The sequence below is a fragment of the Apteryx rowi genome, unplaced genomic scaffold (genome assembly GCF_003343035.1).
Source record: "Apteryx rowi isolate R43461 unplaced genomic scaffold, aptRow1 scaffold_468, whole genome shotgun sequence".
In the NCBI taxonomy this organism is placed as follows: Eukaryota; Metazoa; Chordata; class Aves; order Apterygiformes; family Apterygidae; genus Apteryx; species Apteryx rowi.
This window is the reverse complement of record NW_020450725.1, coordinates 217326-230953: the sequence shown is the minus strand read 5'-3', so window position 1 is coordinate 230953 and position 13628 is coordinate 217326. Positions and strand designations below refer to the sequence as shown.

Here is a 13628-nt window from a genome sequence, read left to right as displayed (position 1 = left end):
GCAACCTGATTTTTATCTGCATTGATTTTCCATGGGTTCTCAACACTGGCAGGAAGTACAAAGGATGGTGCAAATTCGGCCAATGCTTAGAATTTAAAAAGTTCTAAATACACAGGGCTCCAAACTGTTAGCATCAATAGCAATAGGTGTGCTGCGCAATCCATAGTGGTAACACCTCTCAAAGACTCAGTTCCTCGATGTAAAAATGCGGGGGAGGGAGTTGTTCTTCTGAAACTGTTTGCTCACACTGCATAGCAAGCAGCTGTTTTAGATACAGAGATAGGACAAGGAGTCTGCTACAACTGTAGGAGGGTTCTGCCAAAATTAGTATCCAAAAAAAATGAAGCTTGAACTAAGGATTAAGGAGAAATACATGCATGAACAGACTTCTAAAAACTGTTTTACACATTACTTAATCAAGTGTCAAGACTAGTTAAAACATAATGGATTAGACAATAATTCAACCCAGAGAATCTTTTTGTTGAACTAAAGTCTTAACGTAGCCTACACACTACGCAGATCACTAGTTTCTACCTCATCAGCTATTGTATGAAGGACACGAACTTTCGGGACAGAGTAAGAATTTTCTGTGCTAAGCAAAAGAACACTGCCCTTGCATCTGAAGTGTGACGTCTTGCTCAGACTTAAGTGTCAGAAGTATAACAGGAAAAGACTGCCATGGGAATAGATTCATTTATTTGATTTTTAATATAAATTAACATCAAATCAAAGGTCAAAAATTTATTTCTGTAGCTTTCCCTGAACAGATTTATACTACTACTACAAATTTCTGCTACTCCCAATTGAAAGACAGAAAAGAATCAGGAACAATGACACACAAAGTAGTCTGAAGAAATACTGCTCATGATAAAAAGCAGCTAAATGTAAGAGATCAATGCAACCTGATGCATGCCCACCAAAAAAAGAAAAAGACTGCAGAATACTTCATCTTCTGTGCAGTAGGCTTCCTTTTCTCCCCCACTACCCATGATGTGATTACAGGGAACAAATAGTAGAAATACTTCTAGATTCCACCTCATTCTCCCTTTCAGTTCCCCGTACTTCAGGGAAGTACTAAAGTTGACACTAGCAGGAGAGAAAGATCCTCAAATCCATCAGCCTGCAGTGGTTCCTTATTCCCACTGGGATAAACTCCACTCAAGTGAGTTTGGAGGACACTGTGTTGAGGGCCCAAGTCTTGCAGTAAGTGCATTGCTCAAGGCTTAGCAGCACACGTTGGTGGTAGGACAGAAGCAGAGGGCATCAGGGCATCCTGGAAATAGTTCCTTGACAAACTATTAATTTCCATGAAGAGAAGGTCAACACATGTAGCAGGAGGTCTGTTCAGTGACCTGTAAGCGTAGGTACCACAGACTCCCTATAAACAGACAGACTGAAACAGTCATCACACTGAAATTCAGGTCTTAGCTTTCCAACTACAAAAAGAGCATAGGGATACTAGAACTCCTTTATTTAGGCATCTAAGGGTAGCAGAACCCTACCGYTGATAGGTGTAAAAACTAGTTTTAGGTGTTATTCAGTACAAGAATGAGAGAATCACAATTTTGGTTCAACTCACTGATCCAGACAGTTCAGTATCTTCTATCCGAGAACGCCCAAAAGCAGTTCCCTATCTCCAGTTACTCCTGTCACCCTCTCCATAACTTCTTAGTTCCACCATTTTCTTTTTGAGATGGATTAACAAGAACTTCACAAAATAAAATTCTTTAGCACTTACAAAATATTCTTCATTTTCAGCTTTAGTAAGATATAAGAGTGGAGCAGCACTGAGTGTTAGATAACGCCCCAAGCATTTGCCCCTATACCAAACCCAGACACAGTCCTGCCTCTCCTCAATCTCATACTGCCCATGCTGCCTCACCTCCCCTCCAAACCCAAAGGCTTCAGTTGTAATTCGGAGGACAGAACCAATACACCCTTCATTCAAAACCATGATTTCATGGGAAGAAAAAGAAAAGCACAATCCACTTTTAATGGAATGAAACACAAACTGAAGGAACAGTGTTTCTCCTGCTTATCATCCTTTATGGGGAGGAGAAGGCTGCCCAAAAAACACCTGTAATCAAAGGAGAGGAGACTCTACCAAATCTGAGTGGATCGTGAGCTAATTTAATTTGTTCATGACTTCTCGAGCAAGGCCTTACCTAGGTCACAGTGAAGAATGTTGTGGCATTTCCTTTGAGTAACATCAGCCACTAGAAGTAAATCAGATCTGCTGCTGCTTCCTACTCTGGCTTTCCATAAAACACAGAGTCGCACTTCAAATCTTTTTTTCTCAAGGCACCCAATGACCTGGCCTTAGGATATTCARAAGGACTACACAACTCTCTAGGATAAAGACTGTCATTGACAGCTCCTTCAATGGAGCTTACATTAGGCCAATACAACGCAGCTCTGTACAGCACAGCCTTTACTTTTTCTAAAAAAAGATCAGTAAGACTGTGGAATGAAGTCTCACAGATACTAACAGCTATCACAAACTGTGCCACTTTCCCTTCAGATCAAAGGCACACATCATCTGCTCCTTATTTTACATACATACTGCAGAGCATCCATTAAAAAACACACACACATGACAAAACTATCAAATCATAATGCCACCCTGTACAAACAACTCTCTGGGAAGAGATTAAAAATGGAATAAAAAAACCTAATAACCAATATCTACCATATATCCATTATACTACATGGACTCTATCACGTAAACTTGCACGCTTGTTACTAACACTTAAAGTAGCAATTAGATACTGACACTCTCTCAAGCAGATTTGCTCCCTGCAGGTAAAGAAAATCCAGGTTTGAAACAAAAAACATTAAACATTTAATCATCAAGAAAATTTTCAAACCTAGTAAGAATTAAGCACTTGTGACAGGGTAGAACATAACCACTTCTTATAACTTAATCTGTAAGAATTCCAAGATACCAAGTAATAAAGAAAACCCTACTTTCAAAAGCTAGAAATAGAAAGTTGACATTTTCCTTTCATCGCAATTTAAGTTTTCTTACGCTATGAAGTTTTATGCACTAAAATGAGACTTTAAATTTAAGCAGTAGCGCAGTCCACAGACACAGCATTTGGCCTGTATAAGCATTAAAGAGAGACTTAAGTACATTATCCACAGGCCACACTGAGAGCCGAGCTGTTTGCCTGCAGCCCTTCTTGCAGTATAACTCCACTTTCTTCTCTTTCAAATCCACAAGGCAGCAGGACTCTACAGATAGGATAAAAAGCCCAGCTTTGCTATGTATTTAGTCTCATCTTCAAAACAACAACTAATAAACCTCATCTTTCAGATTCTCTTATGAGAGGTACTTTTCTAGATGCCCCAAAACCTCAACAACTAAGAGCAAAATGGAATTTACACAAATCATGCACTGTCACAGGGCAGACGGCCTAAAAACATACAAAGCTTTCAGGACTTTAGCTTTCTAATTTCCTTCTATTTGCATCCACAAGTTACAGCTCTTGAGCTCCTTTTGTCCTTTCAGTCCAAAAGAGTGTGCAGAACATTCAGAAATACTGCAGATGAAACAAATGAATCCCAGTTAGGGGAAAGAAAAGGATCAAGAGAAAAAAAAAAAAAAGGAGATGAAGCAGAAGAAAGTTAAATACTTCATGAGTAAAAACAGAAACAGCAGAGCTATGAATACAATACAAGAGAGAGTTTCAGGAAAAAAGCTAAAAATAAACAGATTGGATTCTAAAGAAAAACTCAAGATAGATTAAAATATAAGAAATAAGTAGTCAGAATAATTTCAAGCACTCAAATATCATAGTACAGCAGTTAAAGGATTTTTTAATATTTTAAATGGCCATTGTTACTTTTTCTATGATTTACAAACCCAAAAGACAAAATTTCAAGCTGCTGCCAATGCAAGAGTAGACATTTATCATTTAAAAGACAGCCAAGTAACACATATGTAACTGTACATGGCAATTTTAAGAAAGCAAAAATCTCATAGCAATAAAAATCTAAAGAAGTGGAAACATAAATGGAGATATACTAATAAAATTATAAACATGCTATTGTATTTGCTTTATCTATGCAGAAGTTTTACTTCACAACTAAAAGCCAGAAAAGCCTGTCAAATTATCTAGTCTGTGTATCACTAGAATAAAATTATCAGGGCAAGTATACATGCACCTGGATGAAACTTAGATCACAAGACTTCAATCCGCAAACAACCAAACTTTTGCGCACTACGATCTGACAAGACAAATATGTTACTCTTTAATAACAACGCCACAACAGTAAGACATTGATTTGATGAAATATGTCCTGATTAAGTGTGTAATCTGTGCTCTATGCACAGGAAGAAGGTGCAGAAAAAAAACAGTAATAATAATGGAGCACCTGCCAGTGTGACTTCCAGAGAAAATATTTCTGTCCCTAAATAGGATGATTTGTTTGAAACTGAGAATGTCATGAGGAAAAGCCTCTTGCGTAAGGTACGTCAAACATGTGGGAAACATGATTTCCTTTCTACCTCAGAAGACTGATCCAAGAGTGATCCAGTGTCCCATTGCCATCTGTGGCCAGTTTCAGACGAAAACTGAAAACAGAAAGCCTCTGGCCTATTTCTAAGAAAAATAGCTGCTTTCCTCATTTCTGCAGGCAACTGGTTAAAACTTGAAACACAAAATTCAATTATGCTTTAATGCAGCCTGGCAGTGTTAGAAGACTTTTAAAGGCAATCCCATACCCTTGTTACTTAGAAATGAAGGGAACAAACAGAAGGATTAATAGATCACAGATACCACAGCAAAAGACACGGTCACAAACCAGTCCTCCAGAAGCACCAAAGTTTCCCTGAACAGCTGAATCTTTTATGCGCCTAGTCCTGGCTGGAAGATTTCTCCTCCTCCTCCTCTTGTTTATCAACCCAACTCTGAAGATTCAACACAGATATTCTCCAATAGTAATCATCCCACTTTCTCTACAGTTCAAAACAAGTTCTGATACAACTTTCACTAGAACGCTTTGACCATTACAACCTTGGGGAAAAAAAATGAAAGTTTTCATATACATGAAAACTATTTAATGTGTTCTAGTCAGGCCCAAAAGTTTTTGCTATGAAATTAGTTTTAGCATAGGTGGAAAGAACAGGAGAGACAGGCTACCACATCTCTAAGACTGTTTTCATGTGAAAATAAATGAGGGTAAAAAGAATGTAGGTACTTTTTATACTTTTATGTACAATACAATTTGGGAGGGGGAGGAGATGTAGAAGGAGGAGAAAGAACTTAAAGTAATGCATTGGTCAGTTTAAGAAAAAAAAGACTTTTTTAAGGAYGATTTGAACTCTAAGACCTAATGCATTTTATGTCTGAAGTATTAAAAAACCTACTCACTGAAAAGAAAATATTTTCACTGACTATTCCTATATCATTAACTATGGAATTCACACAATTGCATTTTGACCCTCCAAAAAAATAATTATGAAAACACAGTCAACCAGATACAGGACACTATCAGCTTGCAGAAGAGGATTACTGCCACTTTTTTTTTTAAATAATGTTTATAGATTTAGTTTTCACAAACAAACCTTAAGCCCTGTAGAAATAAGAACTCAGAACTGTTTTAATCTGTCTTAATTGTGGAAAAATATACATATTTCCAACACCAGGTGCAGCCTACCCATTATTAAAACACAATTATATACTCTAGTGCAAGAAAAAATTTGAGCTAGGCTATCAGTGTGTCCCAGTGGAAAATGATGGCTAGGATCAAAAACAAGTGTTTCCATTATTAGAGGCATCAGTCAGGCCTCATTATTTTAAGGATGTCTTCTACATATTGCATCATCCAACCACAACAACCCAAGTTCTCACCTCCAGCATCCTCAACTTTCACCTACGTCTCTCAACTATGAATTACACAGGAGGTGTTACGCAAAAAGGTTTGTTCAACTTTATGCAGGTACTAATTGGCTGACTCATATCCACAGGCTGATGGCTCATATGGCAGGTTCAAAAAACCCACAGAACTTACATTGATTCTGCAGCAAATACACTACTTTATCTCTTCCATCAAGTCAGCATTCTCTATGTTTGTACAAACTTGACATCTTAAGAATGCTTAAGAAGGATGCTCAATGCCTCTGTCAAATTTTAGAGAAAATAGCCAACACTGACTGGTGGAAACTGAAAAAAAAAAAGCACAATCATTGCTCTCTCATTCCTTCACAATATTCAGCTAAAAACAAATGCATTATAACAAACATTTAAAGGAAAAAAAACAAACAAACAAAGAGCGCTATGGAAATATTCAGACACCTACGCAAATCTACAAAAACGCAGAGTTCAACAATGTTTATAAGAGTGTCTATCTGGCATGTTTAGGCACCTTTAAAATGCAAATTTAGAGGCTATCAATAATGTTGCATACTTTACATAATATATACCTTGCAAGTCATTTCAAAGCCATGGAAAATTTTACACTCTTACGTCACGTGTGCATGGTAAAAGATCAGCACTCCGCAGTTCAAACCAGTTAAGAAACTACCTCCGATTACTTTAAGTGACAGGTAGAGAGACTGGTATCAGATTTCTTCCAAAATTATGTTTACTTATTTGTATGTTATAAAATAACTGTTTCAAATTTGGTAAGAATTTTACAAGAACTTTACTCCCTTGCATTGTAAAAATGATTTTTGAGCATTTGGGGATTGTTTAGTGTCAAAATGTACTCAGGTACATTGAAAGACACTGTTATCCAAATCAGTGAGTGTCTCACTTCTCATGGTTCCTCTTAAACATACAGATTTACTATTCCTCAATAAGCTCATCCCAACCTGATTTCACAGATTACCAAACCTGGCTTCCAGATTTTTGTATTACTGCATTTCCTGCAATATTCTGAGGAAGACTGTGCGTTCCCTCTGCTCTGACTTCCTCTGTCCCCTCTGTGAGATGTTATATGAAGATTACCATTAGGAATTTGGGGGCAGGGAGGTTGGAGTGCAGGAGCAGCATATTCTCTGTCATCCACCCCACTAAAAATAATGAACAAGAGTACTCATATACTCTTTGAATAACATCTAAATTGTATTCAGTCTTGACATCATACTCATTGCATAGTGGCTTATCTTTGTCATTTCTTTCACTTATATGAGTAAAGGGCCATTTTTCATTCCCCTTGAAATGTTTAACTCAGCATCATTTTCAGCAATTTTTCTTTTAACTCTGAAATTCTTGCACTGTACTATAAAGCTGAACCAACAGATTTATGTTTCCTTGATAGACAATCCCTTCAACTGTTTTTGCTGGTTTCTAGGATTTATAGTGTCCTTATTAGGATGACTGTTGAGTCAGTCAAGGCTGGGGCCTTCTCTGTTTTTCCCCATACTATGATGTGAGCTGCAGGTTATTCCTTGCATCTTTGAGCATAAATTCTTTAATCCAGCTAAATTAATTGATTCTTTTAAAATTTTCAAACTTTTCCCTTTTGAAATATAAATATCCTAATAAAAGACCATTTTTTGTTTATTTTTCAATTTATAAAGAACTACAAAGAATTTTACTGGTCTGCCTTCAAAGCCACCTGTACAGAACAGAACGATTACAGCCTGGAATGAAGATGTGGCAACCAAGTTCACACCTTAACCACATTTAAGCTGATCATAGTCATATTTAAGCTGGCTTCCAAAAGAATCTGAAGACAAGGAACACACTGATCTGTATGCCATTCGTAACACAGCACAGAGATATGGGACACCACACAGTACAAAGATGAACAGATATCCCAGCATAACACAGCTACAACACTACTATTACAGCAGCCCTACATACCATGTCCTGACAGAAGAGAGTCACATTTCTTGAYGGTCTACCTCAGAGATCCAAGCTGACATAAAGAAGAACATTCAAGGACTAACATCCTTCTTAGTCTCCCTGCCCTACCTCCAAATACATAATGGCTCACAGCACAATCAAAAAATCTGATCGGGTTTTAATATAACCAGGAATTCTGTACCATTTCAGAATATAATCTGGAGAGTACAGCCTTCTTGCACATCTTAGAAGGCTGGCACATTGTGACTATGTCTATGCTGACAGACAAAAAGGGATTTGTTTCAGTTTACTCCCTTATTTTGCTCAGGATCAACCCAAATAGCACGCTCTTAGAGAAATCAGTTATAGAAGAAGCCAGCCGGCCTGAAACAGCCAAGACAAGGGCCGGTACTTGGCCTTGGGGCTGATCTCTGGCCCTATTATTTAGCAATGTAGATATAGCCAACACAATTAAGTGATCCCAGTCAAGTTATAAGTTGCACTTTAGTTCTGTCCCACCTTGATCTTTGGCAAATGATATCTCAGTCATCCATCCAATAACTTTCAAAATTATTCATTAGCTCAATAGTTACAGTTCATTGTTGTTATTGCCTCTTCTTGATCAGTGACTACAATGCAAAGTGACCAGTCAGCTACCACGTGCAGGACTACCTGGCCCATGCTATTACTACTATCAATTTCCCTCCCATGTTTATACAGGAAGAAAAAACATCTTATGCAGTTGTAGCATTGTATCTTTAACAATTTTATATAAAATGCTGCCCTAGGGGACTTATAAAATAAATAATACAGCTTAAGAAAGAGAATATGCACATTTAATGGTCAAACAGTGCCAAAGAAGGTATCAGCACTGGAATGCTAAGTAGGAAAAAGCTTTTGAAGTGATTGGCATTTAAGAAACTGAAAATTATTACAAGCACAGAAGGAAACAGACATGGCATGAGCTTGAAAAAAGTATCAAAAATGAGAATGAAATGAGTATGAAGGAAACAAAGTGAAAGAAATCAGTAAAATAAAGTGAGCCCTGAGGATCATTAAAAAACAGTGGAATAGCAAACTTAGGTTACACATACACTACCAAATAGCTGATGGAGCAATCCCTGGTCCAGAAGACAAGTCAAACAGACCAGCTGGCATCCATGCTCCTATAAAGCTAATGCTCCTCTCCTTCCCTGCCAGCAGATCGGTCTTGGAGAAAGATAGCTTGCTCCTGGCTTTGACTCCAGATAACAGTTAATCAGTGCGAATCACTAAGGGGCCAGAGCTCAAGGCTCTTCCCTCGTTCTCTTTTTATTTAGCAGTATAGACAAACCAGACAAAGGAAGGGCATGAGATGTTGGTTGGGAAAGAGAACAGCATGAGGGATGATGGTGGGGGCAGAAAACCAGGCTTGAGAGAGGAAGGCCAGAACAGAAGTTGGCTGGGGGGGTGKGGGGGGGAAGAGCCTGGCTTAAATTAAGTGAGGAAGACAGATGACCAGCCTCAAAAAAGAAAAGGTGTAAGACAAGTGACCTGGCCATTCCATAGGCAAGAAGTCAGAAGAACTAGCTTGACTGCGAAATAGCAGATAGACAAATTTTGCCTTATTTAGATTAAGAACAAATGTTACGATCATATCTGATTAACTCAGATAGATTACAAAGATTTCGTATCACTGATTAAGCAAATTCATCTACATGAAAGATGTACACCATCATTAAACAAATGTCTAAAGCCTACAGACCCTCAGGAAATGGAGGACTTTGCTCTAACTCATTTGATTAACACTAGATTTCCCATGTGAAATCAATGCAATATCATAGGAAACAAACTAATTAATGCTTCAACCTTAGCAGCAGAGCAAGGGATACCCATCTCATCCAGTTTCATATTGGCCACCTTCAGCAATTGTTAATACATGAAACAAAAATAATTTTTTCTTTAACTTGAAAAAAGTATTTATACTCCATTAAGTGAAAAAAATATCAAAAGTGGAGCTTTTAATTTAAAACAATATCTGCCAGACAGAAAAGAACTGGATAGAGAAAGACATTAAGATAGGTAAAAATTAATACACATATCAAGATAGTTAATGTAAATTTGTGTGTGCGCAGATGAAGGGAGTCTTTGGAAGTCTAAACTCTACTATTAGTATGAATCCCTTCCTTCTTCTGCAGACTGGTATCTAAGGAGTGGAACACTTATTAAATAAAATAAGCTAGCCTGAGAGTTAAAAACAGCTGGGCTCTTGCGCTGCACAATTCTCCCAATTGCCCAAGGAACAGATTTTTCACTAGATACTTTGCTACCCAAGTGGTGCTGATTCCAATATAATATATTCCCTGATTCCTTAAGATCTGGAGATGAAATTCACTTTGGCCTGATTCAGGTTGGTTATCAGGATGGATGACACACCAAGCACTGAGCGGCAGTTATTATCTCCAGCAGTACAGATTTCCTAGTCAAAACATCAGACATCAAGTACTGAACCTCACCCTCAAAGAAAATATCATCCCCAAGTAATACAGCTAAGGAAATTACGAAAATCGCAACCAGATTTTGCTCTGCAAAACTTTCCATAAAAAAGTCCTAATTTTGCTTCTTGTGTTTTTTTTTACTCATCTATATCTTAGAACATTTCAGTCAAAAGTTCACCCACAGCCCGCTCTTTACTGGGCTTCTTGTAGACCTTAGTTTTGCTAGGCATCAGGCTGTTCTCGGTGCTACAATACCCGGGGAATTAGGAGCTGCAGATGCAAACCATAAAAGATGCCTAAGTAACAAGAGGTTACTTCCAGTGTTTCTGAGACTGCAAAAATGGAACATGGTTTTCGTCCCTTCAATTTGCTGATGTAGCATTGCCAGAGCCTCATAGACTCAGACCTTTGAGATGGTCACCTTAACCACTCTAGAGCAGTAGTCAGCGGCTACCTCTGAAGGACTGAATGCTGTTTTCTTCACATCGTATATGTAGGAAAGCTAGACAAAAATGGGTCACGGTTCACAAATCGGCCTGTTCTTTTATTGCAGGTTCCCTAGAATACTAGTACCTATCTGAAGCAGTTGATAGCATTTGCTGTTCTTTGAGGTTTTACTGATAGGAACATCTGAATCAGAATGGGAACTAATTCAGAAACTCCTTCAGTATCTTTCTTATAAGAGGATTCTTATCCTTTATAAAATGAATACACAAGCTGAGAGAAGTACACGGATCTCAAAACTTAGTTTCAAAGCCTAAGGCACTTAACCAAGGTACCATCTTGTTTTAGGAAAAGGCAGTGCATATGTCATATATCAAATATATTTTTAAAAAGAATAATAGGTATGCACAGGAAACAAAGCCAGAACTCCTAACTGCCATTTTTAGGTCTATTAACAACTTCACTGGACTAAGAGTTTAGGTCACTAGATGATGCTACTAGCTTCCCCTCAACTAAGGCATTATTTTACTGTAATTACCATTTTAGTTTCCAAGCTTACCAATTTATTCTCATCTATTGATTCTAATTCATTTCCACACAAGCTTCTGTGAAAAGAAACTGTTTTTAATCTACTTTCCTTTGTTATCAGCTTGTGGCAACAGGAGTAACAAACAAGCAGAAGCCATTTTACATGGTTGGCAGAGAAAAAATAAAGTGCAATTTTTTGACATTGTGCTATAAAGAGGACCAGGACTAAGTAGTACTAGAAACATTCTGAACATCCATTGATAACTACAAACACAAAATAATTTACATTCATCCCATTACATGAACCTAAGAATACACAAAACGACTGAAAGTTTGCGCTATCCCACTGTGAAATTCCATTCGCAAATTGAAGTCTTTCAAACACAGCTTTAAGTCCTATAAAGAATTGCATTAGTGACTCTCTTAATTCAGGAGTGTTCTTTCCCCACCAAGCTACTTAATGTGTAGGCTTCCCACTTCCTCCTCTGCTGTCCCTACTGCACCTTTTCACTCGTTACCTTATGCTGGCTCTGGCACTCATCAAACCCCTCTTACCAGTCAATCTAGTTCATTAATGCAGCTGAAAAAAAATTTTTTGAAAGAAATAAGAAGAGGGAATTTTCTTCCTAACCCACAACTTCACAACTGAGTGAATTGTGACTACAGTAAGAAGAGGAATCTCTTAACAGGCTTGACTACTGAGAAAAATACATCCAGTAGCACCTTAACTTTGATTTAATTACAGTATTATTTAAGTTGCTTTAACTTGAGCCAGATCTGACAGACCACCATCATCCTGGTGGCCCATTGTGTGCCCATTCTCTGGTGGTACAAGTATTTACACACCTGCACAGTAAACTGGATTGATAATTAGATCCTTGTCACAATTCTCACTCAAGGTGCACTTCAGTAGGAGCCTTAACTGCGTCAGGTCTGCTGCAGTCCCCCTCCTTCTCTTGCCCCTTGTTACATGCCTTGATAATTCTGCTGCACCAGCACTGGTGTAAAGTTGAACAGTACAAACCCAAGGGTTTCTTTTTTTTCTTTTCTCTTACACTTAGTTTGCAGCCAGCTCAGTATCCAGTGCACTACTCAGTCTTTCAAGCACCAGTACCATCACAGGAGAAACACACAGGTGGGGATGGAAGGAAGTGCTTACCTGCAGCAATTCCAACCTAAATCAGCTTCCAGGATATGTTTACACAGATGGATGCAAACGAATGCAAGCTCCTCTACCTAAATCCTAATTTGCTGGAAGCAAACCATTTGCAACTGAGGTGATATAATCAAGTCTAACTGCATGCTCAAACTAAGATATCTCACCTGTAGGACACTCTCAGACTACTTAGCCTCCCTTAGCCTTAAAATATTTTTCAGCCTAGTTTCTTCATTATACAATGCAGTCTCCCTCGATCCTTGGTAATCCACTGACTACCAAGATTTTTATTTCCCAGATGACACCAACAGTAGAACACATATGCATTATTCTTGCTCCTGCTAAAGATACAGTGCTAGCCTCCCAGGAAAATATTTAATAAGTCTTTTTTCAGGTCTCATAGGTACTGGCAAATGATGACAATATGATGATCAGTCTGTCCATATGCCCTCCTCCCCAAACAGATTCATCCTCCCCCTGGTACCTGTTAGGCCAGCAGACCCTCCAACAACCCTCATGCCCTTATTCCCCCTCCTAGGACCAGGTTACACGTGCGCACACACACACATACCTTGTGTCCCTTCCCCCTCAAGCACCAGGTTCTCCCCTCAGACAATCATGCCCTCCTCCCCAAGCCAAACTCTCCTACCCCAATGTCTCTCACGTCCGTCCTCCCCAGGACCAGGCTTCCCCCAAAACATCTTTTTTGTACTTCTCCTTTCTCACCCCGGAGTCAGGCTGCCCCTTGACATCCCTCCGTCCTTCCTCTCCTGACATCCCTCACACCCTTCTCCCCCCACCTCAACATTCTTCATACCCTTCTCCCCACACCCCAGCATCCCTCATGCCCTTCCTCACCAACCCAAGCCAGGCTCCCACAGTTTGATATCCCTTGTGCCCTCCTCCCTCCTTGATATCCCTCCTGCCATCCCACCTCCAGGCCAGGCCAGCCCAGCCACCTTTGATATCCTCCTGCCTCTTCACCCTGCCTAACCCAAGCCAGGCTCCTGCCCTTCCACCTACCCTTGGCCGGGATCCCCTCATAGTACTCCTGCCCTTCCACCCCCCAGACCAGACTCCCCTCACCATGGGTATCGCTCCTGCCTTTCCCCCTCACCCCAGGCTCCCCCCTCTTATTCCTCCTGTCTTTACCCTTCCCACCAGCCTCTCCCCTTGGTATCACTCCTGCCCTTCCCCCACCCCACCAGCCTCCCCCCACGTCCCCCC

General features: G+C 39.3%; 1 protein-coding gene across 1 annotated transcript in view; it reads right to left on the bottom strand.

Moving 5' to 3' along the window:
• TMEM135 (transmembrane protein 135) overlaps positions 1-13628 on the bottom strand; it is a 191596-nt gene that overhangs the window by 177426 nt on the left and 542 nt on the right. The window lies entirely within an intron of this gene.